The 22,292-nt window shown below is 41.1% G+C and overlaps 2 protein-coding genes across 30 annotated transcripts in view; one reads left to right on the forward strand and one right to left on the reverse strand.

The window, feature by feature from the left end:
• cora (erythrocyte membrane protein band 4.1 like coracle) overlaps positions 1 to 18,474 on the reverse strand; it is a 139,065-nt gene extending 120,591 nt beyond the window's left edge. For 11 of the 17 annotated variants that reach the window (XM_070105314.1, XM_070105301.1, XM_070105299.1 and 8 more), the window contains exon 1: positions 18,263 to 18,474. The gene's annotated coding sequence lies outside the window, so the exon portion shown is untranslated. The remainder of the gene's footprint in view (positions 1 to 18,262) is intronic. The other 6 variants (XM_070105302.1, XM_070105315.1, XM_070105313.1 and 3 more) reach the window with 1 other exon arrangement.
• Positions 1 to 22,292, forward strand: part of LOC128702468 (tigger transposable element-derived protein 1) — a 490,624-nt gene that overhangs the window by 214,038 nt on the left and 254,294 nt on the right. The window lies entirely within an intron of this gene.

Raw genomic sequence — 22,292 nt, forward strand, 5'->3', positions numbered from 1 at the left:
TGGAACCAAAGTTCCAGAAAATTGATGTTGTACCTGTCTTAGACTGATAAAACCATTGGTTAGTGAAATATCTCCAAAGGTGTTGACGTATCTTAATCGTCTACTTGTCAATTTTGTATACTGTACTATTAATGTATAATCTACATTACGCATAGAAAAGTCCAATGCTGCCTCTTCAAGAATATGTTGAACGATGAACTGGAGAGGTACCAGAAGACAAATAATCGAAAACAATGTCATGGGAGACCAACCCTAAATGAATAGATGATGTCCCTTTAAATTATGTGTGAAGAAATTCTGCTCAGACCCTAAAGCAAAGTGCAAGGAAACAATGTTGGCTGCCATAGATGACACATGCCATCACATTGGAAACAAAAAATTACAATGAAAAATTATGGAAGATGGGACATTACACGCCAAGCTCTGCTCCTGTAGCTACAAACAGATAACACACAAGTAATTTTGTTTTTATTAACACATCACCCGAAAAAGAAAAACTTTCATTTACTCCATCAGTGTCTTGCCGGCAGCACGCCTATACTACAGTTTTAAAACTGCAACATTAATACAAAAACATACGATAAAAATATACAAAATAAAATGCATCACAAGGCTGCAAGTAAGGGGAGGAGGAAGAGCACGAGGACTGGGATTAAGCAAAACAAATAAAAATAAGGACACTGTGGTACTCGACACCAAGCAACAAGTGGTACTCCAGTGAAGGAGGTTAAGAACAGTGCCCCCCTCCATGTCTCGCTACTCCTCTCCATCCCAGGGCTATTTTTAATTCATATAAGTAATAATATTTATTTCTACGTGTACATGTACAAGGCATACAAGCCTCGGTGACAAAAATGACATACGTGTACTACTACTATATAGAAAGCCCCTTGTTATGCAAAGCATTTCGGGCAAATTAGGTTAATTTTGTCCCACGATGCGGCCCACTCTACACTACACTCTATACTACTTGTTCTCAGTAACATACTCATATTATTTAAATCCTGCTACACTATCACTACACTGCTACACTCACCATCAGTACACTGCTACTCACCTTCATTACACTGCTACACCTTCACTACCCTGCTACACTCAATATCACTACACTGCTACACTATCACCACACACTATACTACACTCACCATCATAAGACACTATAATACAACTCACTGTTAAAATATTAAATTTTGATTCTCTTCTATGTAAATAAATTCTATGTAAAATTTCAATTATAAACTGAAAATTCGAAGGTCACTATTTTTTCATAATGTTGATATATTTAGTAAAATGGGGCATCATTTATTATATTAATATATTATTGAAATAATTAAGCTTAAATTTGAAAATCAAATTATAATCAAATAATCAAATAAAGAACTAAACAGTAAGCTTAAGAATCATCAAAATGTTTTGCAAAATGGCACTGAAAACCTGCTGCTTGTGGATGTTAGCAATTGGAATCATTCTGGAAATAGTGGGTTGCTATTATCAGCTTTTCGATCCATGGGTTCGTGATTTAGAAAAGGAGAGAGATGACCTCAGAAGAGAGGTTGACCAAGCTACTGATGCTTGCCAGCCAGTGTTCTATTGGTTCTCCATCTCGACTGTACTTGATGTGTGGCGATATGTGAGAGACACCCCAGTACAAGAGACAAGTACCGACAGTGACCTTCAGTTTGATCCAATGTGGCTGCCTGTCATTGGTCGTGTCATGACCGCTTATGAATGTTACGTGGAAATCCAAAACCTTAAAACACTTCTTCTTGAGGTGACATCTCGCTGTCATGAGTGTTCCTCTACTCCCTTCACAATGACTGTGTTGTGTGTCCTCATGTCAATTGCAGCGAGTGCCATGGGACTGATCGCACCAGTCAAACTCTGGAGGAGACCAACCGGCGATACACTGAAGATGGCTATGGTAAGAAAGCCAAAAACAAGCAAACATAACAGACGTCGCAGACAAAATGCATCGAAGAAAACTGACCAGGACCAGACAGGGTTAAATGGCAAGCAAAAGAAGAGCAAAAAGAGGAAAATTCAAGAGATAGAAACAATTGATGATGTTGACCTAGCCTACAGGTTAACTGCCCTCCGAGGTGCCAGTAACCGAAAAGGTATATACAAAATAACTGACCCTAAGAAGGCAGAGATGAATAAAAAGACTGCGAACAAGGCCAAGGTGAAAAGCCTCACCAATGGTAAAAACAAAAGACACAAGAGTGTTGGTGTGTGAGTTAAATATTTATTTAATGAAGAAGGAAATATTTTTGTTTATTGAATAATGATTTAGGAGTTTTACTTATTAGTTCCTTTGTTTACATTAAGATTTTTTTTGTTGAGATTATGTTCTTGCAGAGTTAATATATATTACTTGTTCTCAGTAACGTACTCATATTATTTAAATCTTGCTACACTCACTATCACTACACTGCACACTCACCATAAGTACACTGCTACACTCACCTTCACTACACTGCTACACTCACCATCAGTACACTGCTACACTCACCATCAGTACACTGCTACACTCACCTTCACTACACTGCTACACTATCGCTATACTGCTACACTCACCATCACTACACTGCTACACTCACCTTCACTACACTGCTACACTATCGCTATACTGCTACACTCACCTTCACTACACTGCTACACTGTCACTGTACTGCTACACTCAATATCACTACACTGCTACAATCACCATCACTACACTGCTACACACCATCACTACACTGCTACACTATCACTACACACTATACTACACTCACAATCATAAGACACTATAATACATCTCACTGTTAAAATATTAAATTTTGATTCTCTTCTACGTAAATAAATTCTATGTAAACTTTCAATTATAAACTGAAAATTCGAAGGTCACTATTTTTTCATAATGTTGATATATTTAGTAAAATGGGGCATCATTTATTATATTAATATATTATTGAAATAATTAAGCTTAAGTTTGAAAATCAAATTATAATCAAACAATCAAATAAAGAACTAAACAGTAAGCATAAGAATCGTCAAAATGTTTTGCAAAATGGCACTGAAAACCTGCTGCTTGTGGATGTTAGCAATGGGAATCATTCTGGAAATACTGGGTTGCTATTATCAGCTTTTCGATCCATGGGTTCGTGATTTAGAAAAGGAGAGAGATGACCTCAGAAGAGAGGTTGACCAAGCTACTGATGCTTGCCAGCCAGTGTTCTATTGGTTCTCCATCTCGACTGTACTTGATGTGTGGCAATATGTGAGAGACACCCCAGTACAAGAGACAAGTACCGACAGTGACCTTCAGTTTGATCCAATGTGGCTGCCTGTCATTGGTCGCGTCATGACCGCTTATGAATGTTCCGTGGAAATCCAAAACCTTAAAACACTTCTTCTTGAGGTGACATCTCGCTGTCATGAGTGTTCCTCTACTCCCTTCACAATGACTGTGTTGTGTGTCCTCATGTCAATTACAATGTGTGCCATGGGACTGATCGCACCAGTCAAACTCTGGAGGAGACGAACCGGTGATACACTGAAGATGGCTATGGTAAGAAAGCCAAAAACAAGCAAACATAACAGACGTCGCAGACGAAATGCACCGAAGAAAACTGACCAGGACCAGACAGGGTTAAATGGCAAGCAAAAGAAGAGCAAAAAGAGGAAAATTCAAGAGATAGAAACAATTGATGATGTTGACCTAGCCTACAGGTTAACTGCCCTCCGAGGTGCAAGTAACCGAAAAGGTATATACAAAATAACTGACCCTAAGAAGGCAGAGATGAATAAAAAGACTGCGAACAAGGCCAAGGTGAAAAGCCTCACCAATGGTAAAAACAAAAGACACAAGAGTGTTGGTGTGTGAGTTAAATATTTATTTAATGAAGAAGGAAATATTTTTGTTTATTGAATAATGATTTAGGAGTTTTATTTATTAGTTCCTTTGTTTAGCTTAAGATTTTTTTTGTTGAGATTATGTTCTTGCAGAATTATATATACTACTTGTTCTCAGTAACATACTCATATTATTTAAATCCTGCTACACTATCACTACACTGCTACACTCACCATCAGTACACTGCTACTCACCTTCATTACACTGCTACACCTTCACTACCCTGCTACACTCAATATCACTACACTGCTACACTCAATATCACTACACTGCTACACTATCACTACACACTATACTACACTCACCATCATAAGACACTATAATACAACTCACTGTTAAAATATTAAATTTTGATTCTCTTCTATGTAAATAAATTCTATGTAAAATTTCAATTATAAACTGAAAATTCGAAGGTCACTATTTTTTCATAATGTTGATATATTTAGTAAAATGGGGCATCATTTATTATATTAATATATTATTGAAATAATTAAGCTTAAATTTGAAAATCAAATTATAATCAAACAATCAAATAAAGAACTAAACAGCAAGCATAAGAATCATCAAAATGTTTTGCAAAATGGCACTGAAAACCTGCTGCTTGTGGATGTTAGCAATTGGAATCATTCTGGAAATAGTGGGTTGCTATTATCAGCTTTTCAATCCATGGGTTCGTGATTTAGAAAAGGAGAGAGATGACCTCAGAAGAGAGGTTGACCAAGCTACTGATGCTTGCCAGCCAGTGTTCTATTGGTTCTCCATCTCGACTGTACTTGATGTGTGGCGATATGTGAGAGACACCCCAGTACAAGAGACAAGTACCGACAGTGACCTTCAGTTTGATCCAATGTGGCTGCCTGTCATTGGTCGTGTCATCACCGCTTATGAATGTTACGTGGAAATCCAAAACCTTAAAACACTTCTTCTTGAGGTGACATCTCGCTGTCATGAGTGTTCCTCTACTCCCTTCACAATGACTGTGTTGTGTGTCCTCATGTCAATTACAGCGAGTGCCATGGGACTGATCGCACCAGTCAAACTCTGGAGGAGACCAACTGGCGATACACTGAAGATGGCTATGGTAAGAAAGCCAAGAACAAGCAAACATAACAGACGTCGCAGACAAAATGCATCGAAGAAAACTGACCAGGACCAGACAGGGTTAAATGGCAAGCAAAAGAAGAGCAAAAAGAGGAAAATTCAAGAGATAGAAACAATTGACGACATTGACCTAGCCTACAGGTTAACTGCCCTCCGAGGTGCCAGTAACCGAAAAGGTATATACAAAATAACTGACCCTAAGAAGGCAGAGGTGAATAAAAAGACTGCGAACAAGGCCAAGGTGAAAAGCCTCACCAATGGTAAAAACAAAAGACACAAGAGTGTTGGTGTGTGAGTTAAATATTTATTTAATTAAGAAGGAAATATTTTTGTTTATTGAATAATGATTTAGGAGTTTTACTTATTAGTTCCTTTGTTTACATTAAGATTTTTTTTGTTGAGATTATGTTCTTGCAGAGTTATATATATTACTTGTTCTCAGTAACATACTCATATTATTTAAATCTTGCTACACTCACTATCACTACACTGCACACTCACCATAAGTACACTGCTACACTCACCTTCACTACACTGCTACACACACCATCACTACACTGCTACACTCACCATCACTACACTGCTACACTCACCATCACTACACTGCTACACTCAATATCACTACACTGCTACACTCACCATCACTACCCTGCTACACTCACCATCACTACACACCTACACTATCACTACACACTATACTACACTCACCATCATAAGACACTATAATACAACTCACTGTTACAATATTAAATTTTGATTCTCTTCTATGTAAATAAATTCTATGTACACTTTCAATTATAAACTGAAAATTCGAAGGTCACTATTTTTTCATAATGTTGATATATTTAGTAAAATGGGGCATCATTTATTATATTAATATATTATTGAAATAATTAAGCTTAAGTTTGAAAATCAAATTATAATCAAACAATCAAATAAAGAACTAAACAGTAAGCATAAGAATCGTCAAAATGTTTTGCAAAATGGCACTGAAAACCTGCTGCTTGTGGATGTTAGCAATGGGAATCATTCTGGAAATACTGGGTTGCTATTATCAGCTTTTCGATCCATGGGTTCGTGATTTAGAAAAGGAGAGAGACGACCTCAGAAGAGAGGTTGACCAAGCTACTGATGCTTGCCAGCCAGTGTTCTATTGGTTCTCCATCTCGACTGTACTTGATGTGTGGCGATATGTGAGCGACACCCCAGTACAAGAGACAAGTAATGACAGTGACCTTCAGTTTGATCCAAGGTGGCTGCCTGTCATTGGTCGCGTCATCACCGCTTATGAATGTTACATGGAAATCCAAAATCTTAAAACACTTCTTCTTGAGGCGACATCACGCTGTCATGAGTGTTCCTCTACTCCCTTCACAATGACTGTGTTTTGTGTCCTCATGTCAATTACAATGTGTGCCATGGGACTGATCGCACCAGTCAAACTCTGGAGGAGACCAACCGGCGATACACTGAAGATGGCTATGGTAAGAAAGCCAAAAACAAGCAAACATAACAGACGTCGCAGACAAAATGCATCGGAGAAAACTGACCAGGACCAGACAGGGTTAAATGGCAAGCAAAAGAAGAGCAAAAAGAGGAAAATTCAAGAGATAGAAACAATTGATGATGTTGACCTAGCCTACAGGTTAACTGCCCTCCGAGGTGCCAGTAACCGAAAAGGTATATACAAAATAACTGACCCTACGAAGGCAGAGATGAATAAAAAGACTGCGAACAAGGCCAAGGTGAAAAGCCTCACCAATGGTAAAAACAAAAGACACAAGAGTGTTGGTGTGTGAGTTAAATATTTATTTAATTAAGAAGGAAATATTTTTGTTTAGTGAATTATGATTTAGGAGTTTTATTTATAATCAGTTCCTTTGTTTACATTAAGGTATTTTTTGTTGAAATTACGTTGTTGAGGAGATGTATATATTACAATACCTGTGCTCAATATTAACCTACATGGAGACAAGATGTACTCCATAATAAAAATAATTACAGTGGTACCTCGGGATACGAACTTAATTCGTTCCAGAAGGCTGTTCGAGTGCTGGTACCGAACGAATTTGTTCCCACAAGGAATAGTGTAAATTAGGTTAATCTGTTTCAGACCCTCAAAAATACACTTACAAAAGCACTTAAATAAATACACTTACATAACTGTTCGAGTTTTGAGCTGTTCATGTCCCGAGGTAACACTGAATTTAAATCCCAACAAATCATTTGAGAAATAGACTTTTCTTTAATTTATTTAACCACTGCTTATATCTATATTTATGTGGAGAGATCGTAACTACACCCAGGCTAGATGTAACTACACCCAGGCTAGATGTAACTACACCCAGGCTAGATGTAGCTATGCCCAGGATAGATGTAAGTACACCCAGGCTAGATGTAGCTATGCCCAGGATAGATGTAAGTACACCCAGGCTAGATGTAGCTATGCCCAGGCTAGATGTAACTACACCCAGGCTAGATGTAACTACACCCAGGCTAGATGTAGCTATGCCCAGGATAGATGTAAGTACACCCAGGCTAGATGTAGCTATGCCCAGGCTAGATGTAACTAGTGTCCAGGCTAGATGTAACTACACCCAGGCTAGATGTAGCTATGCCCAGGATAGATGTAAGTACACCCAGGCTAGATGTAACTATGCCCAGGCTGGATGTAACTACGCCCAGGCTGGATGTAACTACGCCCAGGCTGGATGTAACTACGCCCAGGCTGGATGTAACTACGCCCAGGCTAGATGTAACTACGCCCAGGCTAGATGTAGCTACGCCCAGGCTAGATGTAACTACACCCAGGCTAGATGTAACTACACCCAGGCTAGATGTAACTACACCCAGGCTAGATGTAAGTACACCCAGGCTAGATGTAGCTATGCCCAGGCTAGATGTAACTACGCCCAGGCTAGATGTAACTACACCCAGGCTAGATGTAGCTATGCCCAGGCTAGATGTAACTACACCCAGGCTAGATGTAACTACACCCAGGCTAGATGTAACTACACCCAGGCTAGATGTAACTACACCCAGGCTAGATGTAACTACACCCAGGCTAGATGTAACTACACCCAGGCTAGATGTAACTACGTCCAGGCTAGATGTAGCTATGCCCAGGATAGATGTAACTATGCCCAGGCTAGATGTAACTACACCCAGGCTAGATGTAGCTATGCCCAGGATAGATGCAACTATGCCCAGGCTAGATGTAACTACGCCCAGGCTAGATGTAGCTATGCCCAGGATAGATGTAACTATGCCCAGGCTAGATTTAACTATGCCCAGGCTAGATGTAACTATGCCCAGGCTAGATGTAACTACACCCAGGCTAGATGTAACTACACCCAGGTTAGATGTAGCTATGCCCAGGATAGATGTAAGTACACCCAGGCTGGATGTAACTACGCCCAGGCTAGAAGTAACTACGCCCAGGATTGATGTAGCTACATCCAGGCTAGATGTAGCTACATCCAGGCTAGATGTAGCTACGCCCAGGCTAGATGTAGCTACGCCCAGGCTAGATGTAGCTACGCCCAGGCTAGATGTAGCTACGCCCAGGCTAGATGTAGCTACGCCCAGGCTAGTAGCTACGTAACTACGCCCAGGCTAGATGTAGCTACGCCCAGGCTAGATGTAGCTACGCCCAGGCTAGATGTAGCTACGCCCAGGCTAAATGTAGCTACGCCCAGGCTAGATGTAGCTACGCCCAGGCTAGATGTAGCTACGCCCAGGCTAGATGTAGCTACGCCCAGGCTAGATGTAGCTACGCCCAGGCTAGATGTAGCTACGCCCAGGCTAGATGTAGCTACGCCCAGGCTAGATGTAGCTACGCCCAGGCTAGATGTAGCTACGCCCAGGCTAGATGTAGCTACGCCCAGGCTAGATGTAGCTACGCCCAGGCTAGATGTAGCTACACCCAGGATAGATGTAACTACGCCCTGCCCAGATGTAACTACGCCCAGGCTAGAAGTAACTACACCCAGGCTAGAAGTAACTACACCCAGGCTAGAAGTAACTACACCCAGGCTAGATGTCCAGACTAGATGTAACTACATCCAGGCTAGACGTAACTATGTTCAGGACAGACATAACTACAATCAAAACTTATTCCTGGGTAGCATTGAAAATGGGTTGGACAAATATTTTTGTTGGTAGAATGGAGTTTTATAAAGACCTGCCTAGTATGGGCCAGTAAGACCATAAGAAAGGAGGAACACTATACTACACTATCACTAAACACTATATTTATCACTATGCAACACTTCCCTATCACTAGACATTATACTACATCTCACATTACAAAACACTTACACTGTTACACTATTAAATTTCAGTTCCCTTCCATTTAAATCAATTCTACACACTCAATTATAAAATGAAAATTCGAATATCACTATTTTTTCAGAATATTGATCTATTTAGTAAAATGGGGCATCATTTATTATATTAATACGTATATGATTGAAATAATTAAGCTCAAGATTCAAATTTAAATTATCAAATAATCAAATAAAGCACTAAAAATAAGCTTAAGTCATCAAAATGTCTTGCAAAATGGCACTGAAAACCTGCTGCTTGTGGATGCTAGCAGTGGGAATCATCCTGGAAATACTGGGTTGTTATTATCAGCTTTTCGATCCATGGGTTCATGATTTAGAAAAGTAGAGAGACGACCTCAGAAAAGAGGTTGACCAAGCTACCGATGCTTGCCAGCCAATGTTCTATTGGTTCTCTCTCTCAACTGTAGTTGATGTGTGGCGATATGTGAGCGACACTCCAGTACAAGAGACAAGTACCGACAGTGACCTTCAGTTTGATCCAAGGTGGCTGCCTGTCATTGGTCGCATCATCACTGCTTATGAATGTTACGTGGAAATCCAAAATCTTAAAACGCTTCTTCTTGAGGTGACATCACGCTGTCATGAGTGTTCCTCTACTCCCTTCACAATGACTGTGTTGTGTGTCCTCGTGTCAATTACAATGAGTGCCATGGGACTGATCGCACCAGTCAAACTCTGGAGGAGACCAACCGGCGATACACTGAAGATGGCTATGGTAAGAAAGCCAAAAACAAGGAAACATAACAGACGTCGCAGACAAAATGCATCGGAGAAAACTGACCAGGACCAGACACAGTTAAATGGCGAGCAAAAGAAGAGTAAAAAGAAGAAAATTAATGAGATTGAGACAATTGACGATGTTGACCTAGCCTACAGGTTAACTGCTCTCCGAGGTGCCCGTAACCGAAAAGGTATATACAAAATAACTGACCCTAAGAAGGCAGAGATGAATAAAATGACTGCGAACAAGGCCAAGGTGAAAAGCCTCACCAATGGTAAAAACAAAACACACAACAGTGTTGGTGTTTGAGTTAAATATTTATTGAATGAAGAAGGAAATATTTTTGTTTAGGAGTTATATTTATAATCAGTTCCTTTGTTTACATTAAGATATTTTTTGTTGAGATTATGTTGTTGAGGAGATGTATATTACAATACCTGTGCTCAATATTAACCTACATGGAGACAAGATGTACTCCATAATAAAAATAATTATTTAAATCCCAACAAATCATTTGAGAAATATTTAATTTATTTAAACACTGTTTATATCTATATTAATGTGGAGAGATCGTAACTACACCCAGGCTAGATGTAACTATGTACGTCCAGGCTAGATGTAACTATGTACGTCCAGGCTAGATGTAACTATGTACGTCCAGGCTAGATGTAACTATGTACGTCCAGGCTAGATGTAACTCTGTACGTCCAGGCTAGATGTAACTCTGTACGTCCAGGCTAGATGTAACTATGTACGTCCAGGCTAGATGTAATTATGTATGTCCAGGCTAGATGTAATTATGTATGTCTATGTAGTCCAGCTAGATGTAATTATGTATGTCTATGTAGGCTAGATGTAATATGTATGTAGATGTAACTATGTACGTCCAGGCTAGATGTAACCAGGCTAGATGTAATTATGTATGTCCAGGCTAGATGTAATTATGTATGTCCAGGCTAGATGTAATTATGTATGTCCAGGCTAGATGTAATTATGTACGTCCAGGCTAGATGTAATTATGTACGTCCAGGCTAGATGTACAGTAATTATGTACGTCCAGGCTAGATGTAACTTTGTACGTCCAGGCTAGATGTAATTATGTACGTCCAGGCTAGATGTAACTATGCCCAGGCTAGATGTAACTATGCCCAGGCTAGATGTAACTATGCCCAGGCCAGATGTAACTATGCCCAGGCCAGATGTAACTACTCACAGATTAGATTTCACTACGCCCAGGCTATATGTAACTACGCCCAGGCTAGATGTAACTACGCCCAGGCTAGATGTAACTACACCCAGACTAGATTTAACTATGCCCAGGCCAGACGCAACTACACCCAGGCCAGACGTAACTACGCCCAGGCTAAACATAACTATGCCCAGGCTAGACATAACTACGGCCAGGCTAGATGCAACTATGCCCAGGCTAGATGCAACTATGCCCAGGCTAGATGTAACTATGCCCAGGCTAGATGCAACTATGCCCAGGCTAGATGTAAATACGCCCAGGCTAGATGTAACTATGCCCAGGCTAGATGTAACTATGCCCAGGCTAGATGTAACTACGCCCAGGCTAGATGTAACTACGTCAAGGCTAGATGTAACTACGTCAAGGCTAGATGTAACTACGTCAAGGCTAGATGTAACTACTATTAAAACTTATTCTTGGGTAGCACTGAAAATGGGTTGGACAAATATTTTTGTCCAACCTGCCTAGCATGGGCCAGTAAGACCATAAGAAAGGAGGAACACTATACTACACTATCACTAAATAGTGTCTTGTTCCCAGGGCTAACACCTAGGTACCTACTTGCTTGCTAGGTGAACGGAGACAAGTGTAAGTAAACACAGTGAATGTTTCCACCCGTGCCGGGGATCGAACCACGAACAAACTGTGTGTTCGTGGTGTACAGGACATCATATTACATTTATTTAAATTTTGACCAAAGATAATCTTACCTAGGTTAAGTAACTTTACCTTAAACCTATACTAAATGACCCTAAGCTAAGAAACTTAAATTAATATTCACACCATTCTATAAATGTAGCAATTAAATGCACAGTAGATAATGTTAAATTAACATGTTGTAATCAAGTTAAAAGTCAAGCAATCTAACTGCCTTGTTATAAGACAATCTTGATAGGGCCAAAATAGCTGGGCATAATTAGTGGCTTCCTACCACTTACATTTACCATACCACTTACATTTTGTAACAATTAAATCCAAATTTAACTTCAAATTTAGGTTAGTAGACAAGTCTGGGAGGGTGTGTAAAGAAATTAAGTTGAAAGTAAACACAGATAAGAGTATGGTGATGAGGGTATCAAATGAGTTAGGTAAAGAAATATGTACTGGATATTACACTGTAGGGAGGCTGGGGTATGGAACAAGCGAATGTTCAGATATTTGGGAGCAGATTAGTCAGCAGGTGGGTTTACAAAGGGCGAGGTTAACCAGGGAACTGATAAAGATAAAAAGGCGAGTGGTGCATTGAAATTCTGTGGAAACAAAAATATTATCCATGGAGGCAAAGAAGGGAATGCACGAGGGTATAGTGGTACCAACACTCTTATGTGGGTGTGAAGCAAGTAAAACATTTGATAAACAAACCAGGAAGAACATCATTCTGGTTCGTTAATCTAGGTTTTAAAATTTCCTCATTTTGATAATGTTGCTTTGTATTTTCAATTATAAATTACAGTTTATTCCAGACATCTGTTTACTTTTATTGGTCCGAGGAGACAGTCCACACCCTCAACAACTCTCTCAGTGATTTGTGTCTGGCAGTTGACATGGAAGACCTCGGACGTATCCTAGGTGTTTTTTTTTTTTTCGTGAGTGTAGACAGTTGGTTGTGAATGGTGCAGCTAGGCTGGAAGCAGTGGAGATGTCATGTTTAAGGACAATGTGTGGTGTACATATTATGCAGAGAATTTGTAGTGTGGAAATTAGGAGGAGGTGTGGAGTTACAAAAAATATTCAGATGGCTGAAGAGGAGTTGTTGAGGTGGTTTGGTCATTTAGAGGATGGAGCAAAATAAAATGACTTGGAGGGTGTATAAATCTGTAGCAGAGGGGAGGAGGTGTAGGGGTCATCCTAGGAAAGGATGGAGGGGGGTATGAGAAGTTTTATGTGCAAGGAGCCTGGACATGCAGCAGGCATGTGTGAGCATGTTAGATTGGAGTGAATGTAAATGAATGGTTTTTGGGATCTGACGAGCTGTTGAAGTGTGAGCAGGGTAATGTTTTGTGAAGGGATTCAGGGAAAACCAGTTAGCCGGACTCAAGTCCCGAAGGTGGGAAGTACAATGCCTGCACTTTAAAGGACGGGGGTTGGGATATTAGCTATTTGGAGTGACCTCTAAACTGCTATGTCTGGGCACTTCTGCGAAAACAGTGATTGTGTGTGAATGACGGTTTAAGTTTTTTGTTTTATGTCACCTTGCTTCGGTGGGAGACGGCCAGTATGTCGATAAAAAAAAAATACGAGAGGGGGTTGGATTTAAGTGGGATTTACACATGAGCTAAAAGGGTTATCAAAGCTTATTGCTTAGGTAGCACTATTAGTGGGTTTGGATTTGATTGATAACCTGCCCAATATGAGCCAGTAGGCCTGTTGCAGTGTTCCTCCTTTCTAGCTTTCTTATACCACTTACATTTTGTAACCAGAAGCCAGACTGACAGACAGGACCACAATGGAAACAAGTCACTTGACTTCTTTGGGCTATCCTGAGTACGTAATTTACACGCATTACTATGCATCATCAATCCACTTATGTGTACCTGTACCTAAAGTTACCGACATGTATAGCAGCCAGAAACAGACAGGGACAAAGTAACCAGACAGACAGGCAACATGCAGACAGCAGCCACATTGATTGATCAATGGCATACACACAGCAGGCAGATTGACAGACAAGTGAGAGAGAGTAGCTAAGTCAAAAGACAATATACAGGTGAACAGTAGTCTGACGTGTGACAGCCACCAGACTGACGGGCAGGCGACAGCCACCAGACTGACGGGCAGGCGACAGCCACCAGACTGACGGGCAGGCGACAGCCACCAGACTGACGGGCAGGTGACAGCCACCAGACTGACGGGCAGGCGACAGCCACCAGACTGACGGGCAGGCGACAGCCACCAGACTGACGGGCAGGCGACAGCCACCAGACTGACGGGCAGGCGACAGCCACCAGACTGACGGGCAGGCGACAGCCACCAGACTGACGGGCAGGCGACAGCCACCAGACTGACAGGCAGGCGACAGCCACCAGACTGACGGGCAGGTGGCAGCAACCAGTGACAGACAGGTACCAGTGACAGACAGGTGGCAGCAACCAGTGACAGACAGGTAGCAGCAACCAGTGACAGACTAGTGACAGCAACCAGTGACAGACAGGTGACAGTAACCAGTGACAGGTGACAGTAACCAGTGACAGGTGACAGCAACCAGTGACAGGTGACAGCAACCAGTGACAGGTGACAGCAACCAGTGACAGACAGGTAGCAGGAACCAGTGACAGGTGACAGTAACCAGTAACAGGTCACAGCAACAAGTGACAGACAGGTGACAGCAACCAGTGACAGACAGGTGGCAGGAACCAGTGACAGGTGACAGAAACCAGTGACAGGTGACAGTAACCAGTGACAGGTGACAGTAACCAGTGACAGACAGGTGACAGGTGACAGCAACCAGTGACTGACAGGTGACAGTAACCAGTGACAGACAGGTGACAGTAACCAGCGACAGACAGGTGACAGTAACCAGCGACAGACAGGTGACAGTAACCAGCGACAGACAGGTGACAGTAACCAGCGAGACAGGTGACAGTAACCAGCGACAGACAGGTGACAGTAACCAGCGACAGACAGGTGACAGTAACCAGTGACAGGTGACAGTAACCAGTGACAGGTGACAGTAACCAGTGACAGACAGGTGACAGATGACAGTAACTAGTAACAGGTCACAGCAACAAGTGACACAGGTGACAGCAACCAGTGACAGACAGGTGGCAGCCACCAGTGACAGGTGGCAGGAACCAGTGACAGACAGGTGACAGTAACCAGTGACAGACAGGTGACAGTAACCAGTGACAGGTGACAGTAACCAGTGACAGACAGGTGACACGTGACAGTAACCAGTGACAGCAACCAGTGACAGGTGACAGTAACCAGTGACAGACAGGTGACAGTAACCAGTGACAGACAGGTAGCAGCAACCAGTGACAGACAGGTAGCAGCAGCCAGTGACAGCAACCAGTGACAGACAGGTGACAGCAACCAGTGACAGACAGGTGACAGATGACAGTAACCAGTAACAGGTCACAGCAACAAGTGACAGACAGGTGACAGCAACCAGTGACAGACAGGTGACAGATGACAGTAACCAGTAACAGGTCACAGCAACAAGTGACAGACAGGTGACAGCAACCAGTGACAGTAACCAGTGACAGGTGACAGTAACCAGTGACAGGTGACAGTAACCAGTGACAGGTGACAGTAACCAGTGACAGACAGGTGACAGTAACCAGTGACAGACAGGTGGCAGATGACAGTGACAGTAACCAACTAGTAACAGGTCACAGCAGATGACAGCAACCAGTGACAGACAGGTGGCAGCCACCAGTGACAGGTGGCAGGAACCAGTGACAGACAGGTGGCAGGAACCAGTGACAGGTGACAGTAACCAGTGACAGACAGGTGACAGCAACCAGTGACTGACAGGTGACAGCAACCAGTGACTGACAGGTGACAGTAACCAGACAGAAAGGTGACAGTAACCAGTGACAGACAGGTGACAGTAACCAGTGACAGGCAGGTGACAGTAACCAGTGACAGACAGGTGACAGTAACCAGTGACAGTAACCAGTGACAGCAACCAGTGACAGTAACCAGTGACAGGTGACAGTAACCAGTGAAAGACCAGTGACAGACAGACGACAGTAACCAGTGACAGTAACCAGTGACAGAGCAACCAGTGACAGATGACAGTGACAGCAACAGTGACAGACAGGTGACAGTAACCAGTGACAGACAGGTGACAGTACACCAGTGACAGACAGGTGACAACAGTGACAGTGTGACAGACAGGTGACAGCAACCAGTGACAGACAGTAACCAGTGTGACAGCAACAGTGACAGACAGGTGACAGCAACAGTGACAGACAGGTGACACGTGACAGTAACCAGTGACAGTAACCAGTGACAGGTGACAGTAACCAGTGACAGCAACCAGTGAGACAGGTGACAGTAACCAGTAACAGATGACAGTAACCAGTGACAGACAGGTGACAGTAACCAGTGACAGACAGGTGACAGCAACCAGTGACAAACAGGTGACAGTAACCAGTAACAGACAGATGACAGTAACCAGTGACAGATGACAGTAACCAGTGACAGATGACAGTAACCAGTGACAGCAACCAGTGAGACAGGTGACAGTAACCAGTGACAGACAGGTGACAGTAACCAGTGACAGACAGGTGACAGTAACCAGTGACAGACAGGTGACAGTAACCAGTGACAGACAGGTGACAGCAACCAGTGACAGACAGGTGACAGCAACCAGTGACAGACAGGTGACAGTAACCAGTGACAGCAACCAGTGACAGACAGGTGACAGCAACCAGTGACAGACAGGTGACAGCAACCAGTGACAGACAGGTGACAGCAACCAGTGACAGACAGGTGACAGCAACCAGTGACAGGTGACAGCAACCAGTGACAGACAGGTGACAGCAACCAGTGACAGACAGGTGACAGCAACCAGTGACAGACAGGTGACAGCAACCAGTGACAGACAGGTGACAGCCACCAGTCATAAACCCCCCCCAAAATAAAGCAGAAATATTTTAAAAACAGGTTCGACAAACTTTAATCCCGAATAAATTTATTCCTCTGTATTTCTACCCATTTCCGGTGTTTATTTCCGGTTTATGTACCGCCGGAAATAACAGGAATTTTTAACGTTTTCCCCCATCAAAATTCTAGTAAAAAATTTGCAAGTGTGTAATTTATGGGGGGGTTAACGAGGGTTTTAAATCCACCGTTAGTTTGATAAGAGAAAAATTCGGAAGTGCAATCAAGCATGGGAATAAATAGAAAATAAACTCGGAAGAGAAAATAAACTCGGAATAGAAAATAAACTCGGAATAGAAAATAAACTCGGAATAGAAAATAAACTCGGAATAGAAAATAAACTCGCCCCCCCCTTAAAGTCTCAACGGGGGCAGCAACGCCTCAATTTTCCCCAGACGGGTTTATTTCATCGGTCACGGTAAAAATAAACCCATGTGGAATAAATACAAGAAAATTAATAATTAATGGCGGCCCATTCGTAAAAAATTCCACATTAGCGATGATTCTGAATTTCCCTTAGGGTTTGTCCCAGCTACTTGGATGGAAATAAACCCATTAATTGGGGGAATAAACCCATTAATTGGGGGAATAAACCCATTAATTGGAGGAATAAACCCATGAGAAGGGTGATAAACCATTTAAATAAACTGTAGATCCAAAAAATTCTATTTTAAGCAGAGATGCTTCTAAATTACCCCCAGGGGGTGTTACCCCAGCTACCAAGAGGGAAATAAACCCATTAATAAGGTGAATAAACCCACGGGAAGGGTGATAAACCAGTAAAATAAAATGGTGTTGGCAATCCGAAATAAATCATTTTAAGCAGCGATGCTTAATGGCAATAAACCCCCAAATAAGGCTAATAAACCCAGAATAAGGATGATAAACCAGTAAAACAAACCAGTATACGAGATCCCCAAAAATTAATTTTAGATAGCGACGCTTCTTAAACCCCCCGGGGGGGTTTAACCCCATCCACCAAGATCATAATAAACCCACTAACAGGAGAAATAAACCCACAAGACGGGTGACTAAACCAGTAAAATAAAGCAACGACACTCATCAATAACCCCCGGCGGGTTTAACCCCAGCCACCAGGATGCCAACAAACCCACAAACGAGGCTTATAAACCCAGAATAAGGTTAATAAACCAGTAAAATAAACCAGTACAATAAAGCAACGACACTCATCAATAACCCCCGGTGGGTTTAACCCCAGCCACCAGGATGCCAACAAACCCACAAACGAGGCTTATAAACCCAGAATAAGGTAGATAAACCAGTAAAATAAACCAGTGTAGGCGGCCCAGCCCATCCCACCCAAAACAAAAGTTTACCTGGAGCAGCGGCGCCTTTAATTAACCCCCAGGTGCCTTTATCTCAGGTGTCCGGTGGGACGCGTCTCCCTAGCGACCCAAAGGTGTCTCCAGAGGGACGTTATGGCGAGAGGACGGCCGCCAAGGGGTCAAAATATGAGCATTGCGAGACGGAACAACTCTCCGTTGTCGACGCCACTTTACAACTGCCGCCATCTTGTGTATCCCTCCGCCAACTATCACCTTCTTATTTCACATTTTTTGACCCCAGTGGGTGTCCTATTTACCCTTTTGTGCCCTATATACCCTGATGAGTGGTAATTTTACCCATAGGTCACCCCCAAAATCAGGTAATTTGCGTATTTAATGACGTAATTAAGGCGATGTGAGGAACTACTTTGTGCACGCCCAATATAAACAACAGTCAGTTAAAACGTCATAAATGTACTAATAATTACATATTTTAACCTTATTTAACCATTTTAACCCATATATCATCTCATTTAACCTATTTTAACCTCATAATTAACCATAATCAACACCAAACACTACCCAAAAAAGGCTAAAATATGCTATTTTTCACAAATGGTGTATTTTCGCCTTATTTAACCCCATTAACCCATATATCACACCTCAAACCCCATTTTTAACCTATAATTAACCTTAATTAACATGTTAAACCACTAAAAAAGAGCTAAAATAAGCCATTTTTCACAAATATGTAAGAAAAATCCTCTCTATAAAAATTTTAAATACGGCTTATTTTCTAAGGTAATTCGGTTAATTCTTTAATTATTGTGATTTTTTGTGGATTAATACGGTTGTACGTGCGTCCGTGCACACGTATGTACGTGTATAAGGGTGTTTCACGCACATGGGAACGTGTGCGTTGATGCAGACGCACGTACATGGACGTGTGTACGTGGACGCACATATGCACACGGGAAGGAGCACACGGACGCACACGTACAGGGAACGCCCCCATACACGTGTACGTTCTCACGCCTACACGGACATACACGGTAACACAGTTACAGAGGTACACGTACGCACACGTACGCGGAACACCCCCATACACGTGTACGTTCTCACACCTACACGGACATACACGGTAACACAGTTACAGAGGTACACGGACGCACACGTAACACCCCCATACACGTGTACGTTCTCACACCAACACGGACGCACACGGTAAAAAGCAGTTACAGACGTACACGGGCGTACACGTGCACGGAACACCCCCATACACATGTACGTTCTCACACCAACACGGACGCACACGGTAACAAGCACAGTTACAGACGTACACGGACGTACACGTGCACGGAACACCCCCATACACATGTACGTTCTCACACCAACACGGACGCACACGGTAACAAGCACAGTTACAGACGTACACGGACGTACACGTGCACGGAACACCCCTATACACATGTACGTTCTCACACCAACACGGACGTACACGGACACACACGGTAACAAGCACAGTAACAAGCGGGTCCAGGAGCTGAGTCTCGACCCCTGCAACCACAATTAGGTGAGTACAGTTACAGACGTACACGGACGCACGCACACACGGTGGAACGTACACATGTACACCTCCACGGACGTTCAATACCATAGTGCTGAACCAGAGGAACTTGCTGCTAGAGTTCAACCACAAATCAGAATGGTCTAGCAGGGACCAGGAGCTGAGGCTCAACCACTCTCCTGCCACGATTATACAACAGTGTATTTAGTAAAAATTAATTAATGTCGTTATTATTATTATTATTATTATTATTATTATTATTATTAAAAGGGCGACTTACCAACAAAAAAAAACCTTCACATTTAATAATTAAAATATATATAAATTCCACTTATTTAATAAATATTTTCCTAATTATTGTTATATAAAAATCAAACTGACCAAAAAACAATACCAACATAACATAGTTTGAATATTATAAATATATATTACGAATCTAATTATTTAGATTCGTAAAATCCTGTTGGCAGCCCTGGCCAGCCATTTTGAGTGGTAACTGACTTAATTTATTTATTTTTTTAATAAATTAATTTAATTTGTTAATGTATAATAAGTAATTTTTTTAATTATTAACTGTCGGGTTTTAAAGAGAATTTATTGAAATAAACGAAAGTTTTGGTTTTATTGAAGATAATTGTTTGATCTTGGTTTAATAGGCAACTTCCGCTGAGACATAACAAGCCTAATTTATTATAGTTAAGACCAGTGTGTGATTGTATGTTTGTGTGATTGTTTCTTTGTGTGATTGTATGGTTGTTTCTTTGTGTCATTGTTTGTGTGTGATTGTATGATTGTGTGTGATTGTGTATGCTTGTTTCTGTGTGTGATTGTATGGTTGTTTCTTTGTGTCATTGTTTGTGTGTGATTGTATGATTGTTTCTGTGTGTGATTGTATGGTTGTTTCTTTGTGTCATTGTTTGTGTGTGATTGTATGATTGTTTCTGTGTGTGATTGTATGGTTGTTTCTTTGTGTCATTGTTTGTGTGTGATTGTATGATTGTTTCTGTGTGTGATTGTATGGTTGTTTCTTTGTGTCATTGTTTGTGTGTGATTGTATGATTGTTTCTGTGTGTGATTGTATGATTGTTTCTGTGTGATTGTATGATTGTTTCTGTGTGATTGTATGATTGTTTCTGTGTGTGATTGTATGATTGTTTCTGTGTGTGATTGTATGATTGTTTCTGTGTGATTGTGTGTGATTGTATGATTGTTTCTGTGTGTGATTATATGATTGTTTCTGTGTGATTGTGTGTGATTGTATGATTGTTTCTGTGTGTGATTATATGATTGTTTCTGTGTGATTGTATGTTTGTGTGTGATTGTGTGATTGTATGATTGTTTTTGTGTGTGATTGTGTGATTGTGTGTGATTGTATGATTGTTTCTGTGTGTGATTGTGTGTGATTGTATGATTGTTTCTGTGTGTGATTATATGATTGTTTCTGTGTGATTGTATGTTTCTGTGTGTTTGTGTGTGATTGTATGATTGTTTCTGTGTGATTGTATGATTGTGTGATTGTGTGTGATTGTATGATTGTTTCTGTGTGTGATTGTATGATTGTTTCTGTGTGTGATTGTTTCTTTGTCTGATTGTTTCTTTGTCTGATTGTTTCTTTGATTGTTTCTTTGTCAGATTGTTTCTTTGTGTGATTGTTTCTTTCTCTGATTGTTTCTTTGTCTGATTGTTTCTTTGATTGTTTCTTTGTCTGATTGTTTCTTTGTGTGATTGTTTGTGTGATTGTTTCTTTGTCTGTTTCTTTGTCTGATTGTTTCTTTGTCTGATTGTTTCTTTGTCTGATTGTTTCTTTGTGTGATTGTTTCTTTGATTGTTTCTTTGATTGTTTCTTTGTGTCATTGTTTCTTTGTTTCTTTGTCTGATTGTTTCTTTGTCTGTTTCTTTGTCTGATTGTTTCTTTGTCTGTTTCTTTGTCTGATTGTTTCTTTGTGTGATTGTTTCTTTGTGTGATTGTTTCTTTGTGTGATTGTTTCTTTGATTGTTTCTTTGATTGTTTCTTTGTGTCATTGTTTCTTTGTCTGATTGTTTCTTTGATTGTTTCTTTGTCTGATTGTTTCTTTGATTGTTTCTTTGTCTGATTGTTTCTTTGATTGTTTCTTTGTGTGATTGTTTCTTTGTGTGATTGTTTCTTTGTGTGATTGTTTCTTTGTGTGATTGTTTCTTTGTGTGATTGTTTCTTTGTGTGATTGTTTCTTTGTGTGATTGTTTCTTTGTGTGATTGTTTCTTTGTCTGATTGTTTCTTTGTTTCTTTGTCTGATTGTTTCTTTGTTTCTTTGTCTGATTGTTTCTTTGATTGTTTCTTTGTGTGATTGTTTCTTTGTGTGATTGTTTCTTTGTCTGATTGTTTCTTTGATTGTTTCTTTGTCTGATTGTTTCTTTGTCTGATTGTTTCTTTGTGTGATTGTTTCTTTGTCTGATTGTTTCTTTGTCTGATTTTTTCTTTGTGTCATTGTTTCTTTGTTTCTTTGTCTGATTGTTTCTTTGTCTGTTTCTTTGTC

The sequence above is a fragment of the Cherax quadricarinatus genome, chromosome 98 (genome assembly GCF_038502225.1).
Source record: "Cherax quadricarinatus isolate ZL_2023a chromosome 98, ASM3850222v1, whole genome shotgun sequence".
Classification (NCBI taxonomy): domain Eukaryota; kingdom Metazoa; phylum Arthropoda; class Malacostraca; order Decapoda; family Parastacidae; genus Cherax; species Cherax quadricarinatus.